The sequence below is a fragment of the Diceros bicornis genome, chromosome 33 (assembly GCF_020826845.1).
Source record: "Diceros bicornis minor isolate mBicDic1 chromosome 33, mDicBic1.mat.cur, whole genome shotgun sequence".
In the NCBI taxonomy this organism is placed as follows: domain Eukaryota; kingdom Metazoa; phylum Chordata; class Mammalia; order Perissodactyla; family Rhinocerotidae; genus Diceros; species Diceros bicornis.
In genome coordinates, this window is record NC_080772.1 from 37,181,936 (window position 1) to 37,197,130 (window position 15,195).

Consider the following 15,195-nt stretch of genomic DNA (forward strand, 5'->3'; position numbering starts at 1 on the left):
TCTTTGTGTTTTTCCTACTGGAATTTGTTCAGGTTTTTGGGACTTTGAATTACAGTTTTGTCAGATTTGAAATTTTTCTGCAATGTATCTCGCATTTTTTTGTGCCTTCCTCTTTTATGGAAATCCCTATTGCATGTGTATTAGAGAGTAGATATTTTTATGAGCTCTTTTTATCTTGCTTTAATTTGGATATTTTTCTGTTATATCTCTAAGTTTACTGATCATTTTTCCTACCATATTTACCCTGCTATTAAGGTCATCTTTTTTTGTTTGTTTGTTTATTTGCTTTAGTTTTCTACAATGTTTTCATTTTCAGACATTATAGAATTCTAAATATTATGTCAAAAAGATTTATAAAATATAAAATATTCTCTGCTCAGTCACATTTGAAGACAAGATATTCAGTGTCTATGTTATGAATAAGTCCATGATACAGATATATAATATAATATACATACATATATTTTTCCACATGTATATATGCACATTACTGTATCTCTAGTTGTAGGATATACTTCTTTTATTATTGTGACTTGATATTCATCCTCCACCATTTACTCTTTCATTCATCATCTAAATCTTGGATTTAGTTCCATTGTAAACAATCCACCAAATCCCTACTCAGTAGTGTCAGAGGCATTCTTGCTCAGACAGCTGTTAACATCAGAGTGAGGGACCACTTTCAACCACCCACTTCTGCACACGAGGCACAGAGTATATCTGCAGGCTCAGCTGTGTACTTCCAACAAGGAGGGCATTTTTCTGTGGTTGCTGGCATGGCAATTACTTTATATGAAAACCCTTCAGGAATATCACCACCTTCTAAATTGATTAGGAATTCCCTGTAAGCTCAATTACATATGCAGTTATATCTAATGGTTGTTGACTGAGTAAAGTTGTATGGCAACCATCATTAATTCATTCAACCACGAGGTGCTAGAAGCCTCCTCAGTTTACAGCGTTTCTACTACCTCAGAAAACAGTCCAAGTGCTGTCACAAGTACAGCCTTGTACTCTGCTGCGTTGTGGCCCAGGATGCTCCCAAGAAATACATCTCTCATGGCTCATGCACTCTCTACTGCTTCCTCCTCTCCAGACTTCTTCCAGATAGAACTTGTGCTAATCTACTCAGTACGAAAAACACTCTTGGGTTCTTTAACATGAAGCATGTGCTGGAATCCTCTTCAGCCAAGAGGGAGAAAGAAAGAAAAGAATGAACCATTATATCCAAAATTTCAGTTAATGCAGTCTGACAAGTGTGTCATTTGAGATCGTTTTTATTTTTACCATAAGGCCTATCTTTGATACTAAAATAAAAGTTAGAGAGTTCTGTAGGATAAAATGCTTTAATAGCCAAACAACTTTTCCAAGGTCATATTGTTTATATGACTCAGTAATGCTGTTCGCAAAATCCTACAGTTAAGTGTAGCATATACTGCTCTATGACATGAATATCCTTAGCAGGAATGAAATCAGTTTCCATATTGAAACCAGGCACATTTCCCAAAAGAAAGCAGGGTGTATTCCTATATTTACTAATATCTTTGCTGGCATTAAGTACAGATAAACCAACTGTCACTTTAGTGAAGACATAGGACTCAGCAACCCACCAAATAAGGACATCAGCACCATGGGGGGCTCTTTGCTTCGATCTTCTCCTCCATTGATGGCAATATCAGGATTAATGATAGTCTCAAAGACTTGAGCATCCATTCTCCCTTTCCTCCAAGGATATATGCATGAATAGCCACTTTCTTACAAGATGTTGTTTTTCCTTGCTGTCACACTAGTTAATCAAGGAAGCCTGAAACCAACTGCCAAGCTAGATTTCTCCTCCCAAGTGCAAATCTGCTCTTTGTACCTGGAAGAACAGGAAGCCACAAAAATCTACTATCAAAACAGATGTTCAAAATATCCTGGCCTGGCATATTCAAAGGTAGCAGGACCACCAGTCTGAGATAAGACTTCTTTTGGAAACAGTTGCTCCAGGGAAAGAGTCTATGAGACATCACCACCATGTTCCACTTGTTCAATAACATGCTCAGTGGGTTTGGCTGTTGATCAATAATTCATCTTTTGCATTACAATGAAATACAGGAATTGGGACACCCCAAACTCTTTGCCTCGAAAAAGTAGCTGTCTGTCCATGATTTTGACCACAGCATTCACTCTTGATCTAGGAGTAACTTTCAACTTTTAAAACAATTTCTGGGCTATGGTCTTAATATTCGTGTGGTCTTAATATTTTAGAAACCACTGCTTGTGGCCACGAATAACCACTGGTTTCTTAGTCCTCCAGTCACAGGCGTAGCTCTGTACCATTTTTTCCTGTTTCAACAAATGCTTTGCAGCCTGAAGCATCTTTATTACCACATCAGTTCCTTCTTCAAGGACAGCCTTGAAGTTCAGGACCTGAAACATTGGTGAAAATGTCATGTTCATCAATAAACAATTCATTGACAGGTTGTGTTAAAAATTTACACTGTAATCTTCCATGTCATGAGCTGGGACTTCTTTGTGAACCAACCTTGCTCCTTTTGTCATGATCATATAATTTGCAAATAAAAGAGGAGAGAATTTATCAGGAATTATAGGGTAAGTGCAAATGCCATTTTCCAAATCTATACCTGAAAATATTGAAATAACTTCAAATGTTGTTTCCAAAGTAGAAGCAACAGATGTTACTTTGTCTGTGGCCATTATACAAATATCTCCAGAACTGGAACATTTCGCAGTGGTGCACTTTGATTCTGCATATAGCAAACAGCCTGATGACTCTGTCTGGAATTGTCCAAGACTGTGTGTTCCAGACTAAAAAACTAACAGGAAATGAACTATCTATAAGGGATGCCAACTTAGAAGAAGGTTTTAAGAGAGAGAATTTTACATATATAGAATGACCGACATGTTCAGAATTATATTCAAGTTCTGCTTCAACCAGAGCAGTCCTTGATGAGGAAGACCAAAACATAGGTTTATAAAATGAATAAACCTAGCTATTATCAAACATTTGACAGAAAACTATCCATTGTTTGGCTTCATATTTTCTGTCAAATGTATCAGGAATGATTCCAATCTACCACTATTCTCCTATGAATAAATGCTGATACCTGATTCTCAATTGCTGCTTTAGCAAATGAACTTTCTGATTTCTACAGATGAAAGATTCTGAACGTTTCCACCAAGTTCTGGTAAAACTTTTATTTCGATAGGCAACACATTACAATCTCAGCCTGACACAAAATGTATTTTAGAACCTTTCATCACATGGTATCTGCTGGTTATATCTTTCAAAATCTTATTTAAATCATGTCCTTGGTGAAGGTCATCATTTGCATAAGGAGGTCCATCAAGAAGATAAAATTCTGTCTTTTCTTTCTCTTTGCCATGAAATTTTGAAAATCCATATTTCTAGAGGTTTCTTCACTTATATTTTCAGCCAACATAACCTGCTAGATCTCCATGTCTGGGCTGGGCTGCTGGAGGCCCGGCAACTTCACGGTGAAGCTAGTCTGCGACAGCAGCTCCACGTCCCCGTATTCGCAGCTACTCAGATTAGGCAGCTGGCGACTGGCCCCAGTGACTGACCACAGCAGAAGCCCACATTGTCCCTTGCCATCCCAGGTGACAGGGAAGGCGGGGCGGCCTCCTAATATTCCAGCCATGCCTGGCTAAGGAAGGGGCAGCCCCAACGCCCATGGGGCACCCGGCCTCCCCTCTAGCACTTGAGCCCAGGTCTTGCCCTCTGGGACCAGGGAACCCCCAGGAGCCAGCCCGGAGTGCGCCTGAGCACAGGCGACAGAAGAAGCTGTTGGGGAATTTTTTGTTTTAGATATTTTAGTTTTCCTCACGAAGAGTTCTTATAGATTCTTTTCTATAGCTTTCTTTTCGATAATGATTTTATGTTTCTTTCAGAGTTTTGAGTATATTTCTAATAGCTGTTTTAAATCCTTGTCTGCTCTTCCCATTATCTCTTCTTCTTGCGGTATTTCTGCCAACCGCTGGTTGCTTCATTATGGACGCAAGTGGAAGTGAAGTTTTAGTTTTAACAATTACACTTTTCATGCCATCCCCTATTTCTTTCTTTTAAAAATGTCATTATTGTTTCTTCCTCATATTTTAAATCCAGGTATTATGCATTTTAAACATTTTATACAGTGTATATAACTGTATTTATTCATTTTTCTCTTTTTGTTTTTGCTGTCTTTTACTCACATTGACTTGTTTCTCCTATGCATTGTATTTTTCTTGATTATGAACTCAGTACCGGAAAGGGTAGGTTGAGCTGAGCTAAATTCATCCAATACATTACTCTCACGTCAGCTGATATTTCCAAAATGGTCTTAGTTTATTAATTCAAACTTACATGTACAGTTTAAATATCAAATAACTCATTAGCTTGTTTAGTATTAGTAGTAAAATCAGCAATATTGTTTCTCAGAGGTAGAAAGAAGTTTTAAAAAATCTTATTTTGGGGGGAAATTTGGTCAAATGCAGACCATGGCACAATTGAGAAGTAGACAAGGTTTGTCTTTATTATGTTCTTTTCTCTTTTCTTTCCCCTCGTCACCCTCCTTTCCCACCACTGCCTAGTGATCCCATTTCTACAATGTGCTCCTAGTGGATTGTCATCCCAAATAATAACATAACATGATTTTTATCCACAGCAAATGTATAGTGCTTTGCAAGTTAAAATATGCCTTCTCATAAGTTATCTTTTTAGAATTCTCATCACAACTGAAACAAATACTGTTAACTCCTTTTGTAAAACAATAAAACTCAGTTCAAGACAAGTAAAATGATTTATCCAGGTCAGACTCCAAAGACTTAGAACTTAAATCAGTGTCTTCTAATTCAAGTTCCACGGTAGGATAATTTGATTTTTGGTGTTAGAAGACTTACCTGTTACCTACTCAAATTATGTCTCATGTCATCTCATTTCAATTCTAGGACTAATCATGGATGTTTTAATCCTTGATAGTGTTAATGAGAATTAAAATAGATCATGTAAATGATAATAATAAATGATCCTTCATGTAACAAATATTGTGTCCCTACTATGTGCAGGACACTGTACTAGATAATATAAAATAGATGTCATAAAGGCATAAATGCTGTCAAATCAACAAGACCTAATCCTTCATCTCTTGTCCAGCTACCCGGAGGATAATTCCTCCTCTTTTGAACAATATCTGATGGAATACTGTACTATAATCAAACTCAGAGAAAATAAAAGTGGGTTAAAATGGCAGTCAATTGACATGAAGTATTGACCTAGTTAGTGAACTAAAAGTAATCCTTTCTACTGACCATACATACCAGAATAAACATCTACATTGAAAACCAAATCAATATTATAAAGGATACTCTTCAAACACAGAGTAATAGACAAAGATTGGACAGATTTATGAAGCTGTATAAGGACCTGAGAGTTAATAATTTACCATCTTTGCTAAATAATTATCTGCTAAATTGTATTTTTGTGATCTCTACAAAATATACCTTTCTAGTATTAGACACTTGAGGATAAACAATGAAACTGCACTTCTGAAGTTTTAATGCTTCTATTTTCCAAATACCATGAAATAATTACCATTGTTTTTCCACACTTCCTATGTACTAAATGTTCACATTTATATATTATTGGTACCACTATTCCTGTGGTATATTTCTCAGTGGATTTAAGGCATTATAGTCATAATCGTTGTTTGTTTATATGCCTGCTTTCACCATTATAGAGAGTGTCATGCTAATCTTTAAATACAGAGTGTCCATGACAGGTCGAAGCACCAAGCCAACATTCAATATTTGGGCAATATACATTATGTTTAGTTCTCTACCTCTTTTGTGTCTAAATCCTTCAAATGTCCTCTATATGCCTCTCCACACGCACACACACACACACACGCGCACACACACACACATGCACACAGATAGACAGACACACACACACACAAACACACAAAGTATGAGCACACAGCACAAGCAAGAGTAGAAAGAAACAGTAGAAAAATTGCTTGTTTTAAGGTATCTTTAAAATATCTTAAAAACAAAAAAGAAAACATTTTGAACATAACACTTATTGATCATTTTCTAATTAGAAATGCAGTACATATCTATTGTTGGAATCTGTTATATATCTCATGGAGATAATAGTTGTAAATATTTTAGTATATTTTCTCTTTTTTTCTATTTGTAGGCAATTTAAAGAGAGATTGTCAAGAGAGGCTAAAAATGAGCTCGTCGTATGATTGAACATGTTTTTGAATCAGTTTGGATTGGATACTGTTAAGCTAATGCTTAGGAAATTTGCAGTTTCATGATAGGTGTACATCACCAGTATAGTGATGGTGTTTATAAAATTATAATGAAAATCAGTTAACAATGATGCCAACAATGGCCTTGTGTGTAGCTCATAACAGGCTAGCGAAAGTGGCAAAAGCAGGCTTTTATATTGAGTGCTTCCAGGCCTACCTTTCTGTCAAGTGGTGCCCTGACAGAGATATAGCAGTGTCCATTAAGTGCCCATCAAGGGATGAATGGATAAATAAGCTGTGGTATATACACACAATGGAATACTACTCAGTCATAAGAAACGATGAAATCCAGCCATTTGTGACAACATGGATGGACATTGAGGGTATAATGCAAAGTGAAATAAGTCAGAGGGAGAAGGTCAAATACCGTATGATTTCCTTCATTAAGTAGTAGGTAATAACAACAATAAACAAACACATAGGGACAGAGATTGGATTGGTGGTTACCAGAGGGGAAGGGGGGAGGGAGGAGGGTGAAAGGGATAATTCGGTACATGTGTGTGGTGATGGGTTGTAATTAGTATTTGGGTGGTGAACATGATGTAATCTATGCAGAAATAGAAGTACAATGATGTACACCTGAAATTTTTACAATGTCATAAACCAATGTTACTGCAATAAACAAAAAATTAAAAAAAAAAAAAAGAAATACATAGAAAGTATGGAACCCCCCCCCCAAATAAAAGCCCATTATACATTGATGAGAGTACACTGTTAAAAATAGAGAAATGTTTCGAAACTTTTCAGTGACTCTTTCTGGCATACAATAGTCAATAAATAAATTAAGTTTATCCAAGTCCTTATAAGTAGCACTTATGATGAGCTAATGATGACACAGTGAAAGTTGACATGACCTTATATACCTCTAGCTAAGTAGTAATTCTTATGGCCCCAGGAAAGATGAGAGCCTGAGTGAGCTTTTATGAAGTACCTTTGTACTCTGCACAAACATGCATTGTGGTATGATGCTGCAACTTTAAAGAATATGAGTCAAATATGTACAAGTTTGATAGGGTGAGAGAAGATTCTACAAGCTAACAAGTAGTTGCCCATATCATGAGCAAATTCAGACTTGTGAGTGGTAAGTACAATATTGTGATTCCAGTGACATCTCTTGGGTTGGTGGGGTGAGACCTGGAGAGCATAAGCAGAGTCCAGCAAGTACCTGGTGGGCATACATTCTTAAAACAACAACAACGACAATAACAACATCTAATAGTGCTATTTTGTAAAGCAAATAAACAAAAAATAAGAGTAACACCACAAAGCTGGGAGGAGGTACCTAAAAGAAGCATAATAGAATGATTAAGTTCTTATATGTAATTTTTTATTGTCATGGATTTGATTTGTGAGTTTCTCAGTGTAGCCATTATGAAAATAATAAGGCTGTACTGTTTGGCCTCAGTCTTATTTTTCCTGCACTATGTCATTTTCCACCCAAAAGCAGTAAAAATGGTACTATCCTATTTACTTCTGGTGCAGAGTGAAAGAAGGTAAAATGAGACACAGAGAAGGGTCGTCCTTCCTTCTTCTTTGTAGCTGTGGCATAATGTGACTATTTTGAAAAATATACCATAGATTTTATCCCCATTTTAAATTTTCATTGATTTCAAAAAATACTCTATGTAAAGTTCAAAACTAATTAACTAGAAAGAACCTCTCTGATAACAATGGAGTGTTTTTATAACTCCTTTGTGTTTGATGGCCGCCTGGAGAGAACTTTGAGGGAAAATTCAGCAGGATACCAATTCTCATCTTCTTTTTAATAGTTGCAACCTTCATAGTTTCCACTGATATTTTGCAGCATTTTCCAAATGTTTTCATGAGAAGAATAGTTCCCTGGGGTATTAATATATATTTGTTTACTGTTGTTCTTCTTGATTTTCATTTCTATGGTTAAATAAGTTTGGGAAACACTGGGATAAACAAAGTAAAAGATACTTCTTTTATTCTTTAAATATTTTTCAACCCTCCATGAGGATGATAAAGCATGCATTATTTCCCAAAATTATATGACCAAGGAACACATTTTGTTGGGACTTGGGGGGTGGATGGTCAGGTGGGGACAGTGTCTCAAAGGACAATACTATTATGGAATTTTACTTTGAATAATACTCATCTGAGTACCAAAGAATATGCCTAGTTATGCTTTTACTTGAATACAACCAAAAACTATTTTAAAATGTCTCATGCACAAAGAAAGTTTTTTTTAATGATGAGCATAGTTGTTGGATGCTCCTGAAGTCTGGTATCTGAGGGTTACTGTAAATATTCAATAAAAACATGGTTACCCTTTGACCTTGTTCCAAGCACAGACACAGAGGAAAAGAAGTTAATCTCAATTTGCTGGTTTCTTGTTTAACATGAGGGGTGACTCTGGGATGGCAAGGATTTATGAGCTGTTTTGCAGAAGAAAAGAATGCCTTTAAGGAAGTTATGATCACCAGATAACCAGCCCTCAGCTACCATTGATGCCTAGAAGTCTGGTTGCCCAAGGGCTTATCTGGAGTGAAAGAAACTCGGATTCCCACTTTGTTTCTCTGAAACTCCTCCTTTCAAGGCCCCTAGCTCTACAAAACCCCCTACTTTCTTCTTCTCTTAAAGCAGATTTGAGAGGACCTATCCTCCCACCTTCTCTTTTTGGCCAGTTTGAATAAACCTTTTTCCATCTCCAAGCACACCCATGTCTCAGTGACTTATTGTGCCTCGAACACATGAACTTCAGATTGAAAGGTTCAGTATCACTCACTTCATTATTTTGTGATAATTTAGAAACTTTTAAATAGTTCTCATGTTTCTTAATTTTAGGAATAGCTTACCATATTTCTAACATTCAGCATGTTATGATGTCTCTTTTTCTTTCCCTTTGAAATTATGAAAAATGTCAGCCCGGTAGTATGGTGGTTAAGTTCGCAAGCTCTGCTTCAGCAGCCCAGGGTTCATGGGTTCAGACCAATGTACTGCTTGTCAAGCCATGCTGTGGTGCTGTCCCATATAAAGTAGAGGAAGATAGGCATGGATGTTAGCCCAGGGCCAGTCTTCCTGAGCAAAAAGAGGAGGATTGGCATTGAATGTTAGCTCAGGGCTGATCCTCCTCACCAAAAAAAAAAAAAGACTCAGGGAGAAACTTTGACCTTCCTGCTGACTGCCTAAAAGAATTCAGGATAGAAGGCCTGTCCTAGGAAGGAGCCATCACCATAGATAACTACAGTATAATATGAACTATGTGTGCTAGACAGGGAGGAACCTAGCAAGGCCCATTTGATCAAAGTCCTCTCCCATTGTCTCTGCAAGGCATGGCAAACATTTGTTTACCAAACATTTGTGTTTCCATCTCCATGTGAGTTGTCTTCCTCCCCTTTGAAGCCCCAAACCATGACCCCCAACATCCTCCTTTGTCTTTAGCTGAAGATGATGTTTAAGGTGGTGGCTTCAGCCATTTTGGGAGTTACTTGATTTTCCTGGGTTTCTCCCATGTATACGTGTTACTAAACTTTGTTCAATTTTCTCCTGTTGTTCTGTCTCATGTCAGTTTAATTCTTAGAAGGACCTAGAGGGTAGAGGAATAGCTCTTCCTCCCCTACACCATTATAAAAAACCTCCAAGAACAAGGAAATAGCTGTATTTAGTAATTATATTAATTTTACTTAGATAATTTGTCTTTCACATTAGTCAAGTCTGTGTCATTACAAATGTCCATGAATAGGCAGTTTATTATGATTTCTTTCTTTTATTTTATCTTGGTAGTATAAAGATAGTGCTATAGTTCAGTTTAAGAATACATATGGCAAGAAAATATCTAAACAGCTAACTTCAATAAAATAATACAAACAATATGACTGTGATAGACAGTCTTTGTTCTGCATATTCAAAACATGTAACTGTGTGATTTCTAAAAAATTAATAGGAACCTAATTACTATGTCACTTCATTTCCTTTTTACCATATCTAATTGATGTTCCTATGCAGAGCCATGGTATTGTGGGGGATCACTGTTTTTGTTTGGGTTGGGCTAAAGATAATGACAATTACACTACCCACGTCTCAAAACTACATTTCTAAGCTATCATTTCCTCATAAGATATACCTTTTTAGAAATGGTTTCTTTTCATTTTTCTTTTTAAAACTATCTATGTACTGTATTTATTCTGAACATGTCTCCTCTTTTTAATAGGTTTACAGGCACTTAATTGAGAATCCAAATTAATTACTCAGGATAAATAAAACAGTAAGTCTTTTGAGAAAATAATAATAATTAAAACAAAAAGCAGAAAGAAATTTCTCTATCACTTAAAAGGGGGGGGGGGAGGTAGTGTTGAATCTAGTTCAAAAATCCTTCTGACAAAATGACCTTTAAATAATCTACCAGCACAGAATTGATCTCTTCTGTTGATGAGACCCCCAGGGTTTTCCTTGATAGGATTCCACTTCAAAGCATGCAGCCTAAATTGCAAACATAGGGAATTTACACTCCTTCAGTTTACCGAGCAAGCTGGCTTTAAAAGGTCCTGATCTGTATTGAACTTTACTAAATTTCTGCTCTGGTTAGATCCAGCACAGCACTCAACACATCAAGATTTAGAAAACAGAAAACCTACCTAAAATTTAACAATATCAAAAACATTTCAGGCTGTCAAAGTAGAGCAGTAATTAATTATACTTCTTCCTCGTCAAACAGTTATTAATAGTGCATCAAAGGTTACACTGTCTGAATACGACTAAAATTTGGGTGGCATTGGGGAAAGGACTTAGGTGTCTGTTTATTGACTCTTTTACACACGTTCATAGGTTTTCTAGTAATTAATTTTTTAACAGAGTAGGTGTTACTAGGGAAGAGAACACAAAATCAAAGCCTTACTAAACTTAGATATAAAATCATTTAAAAGTCACCAAAAATCCTTATCTGCTCTGATCTTGAGTGAGGGTGCTTAACGTTTCACTGTTCTTGATTTTTGCCGAATGATATTGATTGCTCTCAAAATGCACCTCGGATGTTGTACTCTGGAGGAAGGAGTTATATTTTCTTTATCCTCAGAAACAAGACCATTTGGATTTTAACAAGATGTTCTGATTTCAAGTTTATTTGCCAACTCTAAAATAATTCCTTTTGAATAAGCAACTTGAATTAACTAGCAGTTAATCTTGAGAGTGTCAACCTATAAACATCAGAAACCAGTTCAGGTGGCAAAGCATTTATTTGGGATCAAAGAATTGAAATTTGGGAGCACAGATTCGGATAGAAATCCGAATAGCGTCCTGATCACAGAAGAGGGCCTCAGGGTTTTTATGGGAAAAAGGCAGAAGGTGAGGTAAGACGTTTTTAAGAAGAGTCCATTGGTGCTGACGGGCTCAGCTTCTCTTGGCTATCCATGATTGGTTGTTGATTCCATCTTAGGAAGTCCACAGTCATCAGTTTTCTGATCAGGATGTCCATTCTCTTGCTGACTTAAACAATTGCTTGTAAAACACTTGCCATTTTGGCCAAGTCCATGGTTCAAGGAATAAGACGAGCAAGGCAGTTCCTCTGGAATGCCTGCTCTGGCTCTATTTTAAAATGGTTCCTCTTATGTCAATTTTTCACAGGAGTAACATAAAACTTGTATATATATTTAGCTTAGGCAAATAGTGTATATATCCTTTAAAGCGTTTCTATACAATGTGTAAGATTTACAGTCAATTTTATTGAATTAATAAATTTATATATATTTCAGTAAAAGGTTTTTTTTGTCAAGATATTGGTCACAGTACTACTTCCCAAAATTTTGAAAAGAAATAAAAGCTATCGTATGTACAAGTGTTAAGACATATTTTCAACATGTGAGCAATGAAGTGAGTACAAAAACACCAGCTGGTACTGTATTTGATGGCACTTCAAAATATTGCTTTACCTTTAACTTGTTAGGTAATAAAGAAATTATGTTTTTTTTTCAGAATAGAAATGTTATCACTATTAGACTTTAAATTTAAAACCAGAATTTCTGAAATAAAATCTAATATTCAAAATATTGCTAAATTTAAATATTATTTTGTGTGATTTCCTACATAATAAGCGTGAAATTATTATGCCTCTTAATAGTCTCAATATATTTTCAAAAAAACTCTTAAAACTTATGAACACATTAGTCTTAGAGGTATCTTTTTCAGTTGTTTTTAAAAATCTAATATTTCTGGAGTTATTTTGGCTTTGGAGATGGTGGGTGTATGCAAGTGTAAAGACTGTAGGATATAGTGATCAACTATTATTATAACACTGCAGACCATCCATTTCACCCTCTGCTACCTTGACTTTCCTTTAGTGTCCCTCTCTCCATTCTCAGCTTAGACGTGTAACCCCAGACTGGTGATAAATAAATGAAAAGTAATAGGATATATTGAAGTATATGAGGAAGCATTTGGTTTAAAACTAATTTGGCCCAACCTTGTTTTTCCAAAAGGGCCCGATGTGGCCTGTTGAGTACCATTGTCCATCTGCTTTAAATACTTACTATGTCCCCAAGACAAGAATGATGCCCTTAAAGATAGGGATGTAGCTTCCCAGATATTGGCATTTCTTTTAAGATAAGCATCTCTCCCTAAACTAAGGGTCAATTACTGATTCGTTGTGCTCACCTTGTAACCACTCACCTAGTGACCACCGACCTGCTGTATTGACTGATCTGCTGTTCCAGCAAAGCAATTTCATGACAATCGTAAATGGGACATTCCTGTCATAAGTGATGTATACTCTTTGTTCCAAGATGGTATATAACCACTCTGTACACCCCATTTCTTTGGTGCTCTTCCTTGGCAAAGGAAGGCTCTGGGCTAGTCCTCAATCTGGCTTACAATAAACTCACTCCAATTTTGGTTTATAGATAGATTATGGTCTATTTGTGTCAATGCTGGCAATCGATCTTAACCATCATTATTGCAACATGGATGACTAAACGTTGGACACATATTTCAAATTATTTGAAGAGACACAATTGCTATACTTTTTCTGGAGCTGTTTGGAAAGAGAATCTTTCTTTGGGGGATACTGAGGAGGCTAGCTGGTATAATAATATGCTTTATGAAATAATACAAGACGATGTAACAGACAGCAACAGGGAGCAGCAGTGGGTCTGCTTTAGACTGAGTTTTCACCAGTGTCTTCTCTCAGGAGGTGACACTGTAAAAAGCTCTGAAAACAAAACGTAGAGAAGAAAGCTTATAAGCAAAGAAAAAAGTAAGTGAAATATTTAAGAATAAATTGCAACGAGAAGACTGCCGGTTTGGCATGAGAAAGTGGCCTTGAGGAATGATCTTTTACATGTCAGTCAGCAAATCATCACTGAATTTCAATCAATTTTAAATTCCGATTTTGTTGGTAATAAATGCAAAACAAATTGGGGATCTCATAGGTTACTTTGTCTGTTCCTTACTTGGAATGTTACTTCAAGAATAGGTTGAATTGAGAATTTATTACCTTTTCCCTCAAGCCAATGTAGTTAATTTTGGCAAATTGTATATCACTGATGCCAGTATGAAAATTAACTTATATTAAATTAAATTAAATTATGCCAGTATGAAAAACTTAAAATTAATCAATTTTAAGTTTTCCTAACCAATAACACTTGAAAGAATTCTAAGGTGATTCAGCATTGCTCTCTCTGCAGGAAAACTGACCAGACTTTATTATTCTCCCCACCTTCATGAAGAAGTATTGCCTTCAGCCCTGAAAATCCTAGTGTGACCAAAATGTAAATCACAGATTTACGGCTTATCCTTATGGTGAGTGTAAATATTTGTATGTAGATATATTTGACTCCTTTAACTGAAAATGGTGCAGTAAATCAAATCATGAGAAACATCTCCCTACTACTTTTTCTCTTAGTAATAACAACAAAAAGCAGGATTAGGGATGGGGATTAACAGAGTTAGGGGGGTATTCACAGTTCACTAAAAATACTTGAAGAATTATCATTAGGGTAGTCAGTGAATTTCTATACAAAAAAGGAGAGCATTCTATTCTCCCTTCTTTACCATACCTATGGGTAAAAATGATGATTCAAGGCCCTGACAATCATGAAGACTTTTTCAACAATAAGCAAAGTCTTTGACGTAAATGCATACATATAGAAAAACCAGCGAGTCGCAATGGAGTGCAAAAAGGACAGTCTTTACCAAATGCACTACCAAGCATCTCAAGTGCTGCATCTACGCACAGAATAGAAATTAGAATTTTCTTCTAGCTAAAATTTTGTTTGACCAAAAAATATTTGTACCGTTTCAGTGATTTTGGAAGCCTTTGGAATTTTACAATTTAGAAATTATATCTTAATGACATTGACACATATATAAATGGATAAAAATGAAGAACATTCTGCACTGAAACATGTTATTAATTCCATCCAGCTGCATGCTGAAAGTAATTGAATTAGCTGCCAATCTTCATGGCCCTTTTCAAATTCTAGAAAAATATCAAAATAATTTTACCGTACAAAAAAAAAGTATATGGTAGTATCACATTCTCCCCAATATTTTTTGAAATATCATAATATCTAATAATACAATTTTCATAAGAATAATCTTTCAAAAATAAAATTTCAGAGTAATAGAAATAAAAATTAAATATTTCTACTCAAAACGTATTTGTATACTTTTGTAAGATTAGATTACATTTTATTCTATTTCTTTTCAAACTTATGCTCTGTAGAGTGCATATATTGCACTAGAGTTACACTAGAGCTCAGAATGGACAAAATTACCTGAGCCTATAGGGCTTCCATCTTAGCAGGGAGGAGGAGGGGGTGAAATTGTAGACGACAGGCATTGAGTAAATAGGATAAACATGAAGACACTGAAACGGCAGAAACTGTAATTTTTAAAACTCATAGGTTCGCTTTGTAAGGTAGGA

The 15,195-nt window shown here is 35.9% G+C and overlaps 1 pseudogene; it reads right to left on the reverse strand.

Annotated features, from left to right (window-relative positions):
- Nucleotides 1-682: 682 nt before the first annotated feature.
- LOC131396648 (isoleucine--tRNA ligase, mitochondrial-like) lies at nt 683-3,699 on the reverse strand (annotated as a pseudogene).
- Nucleotides 3,700-15,195: the final 11,496 nt, after the last annotated feature.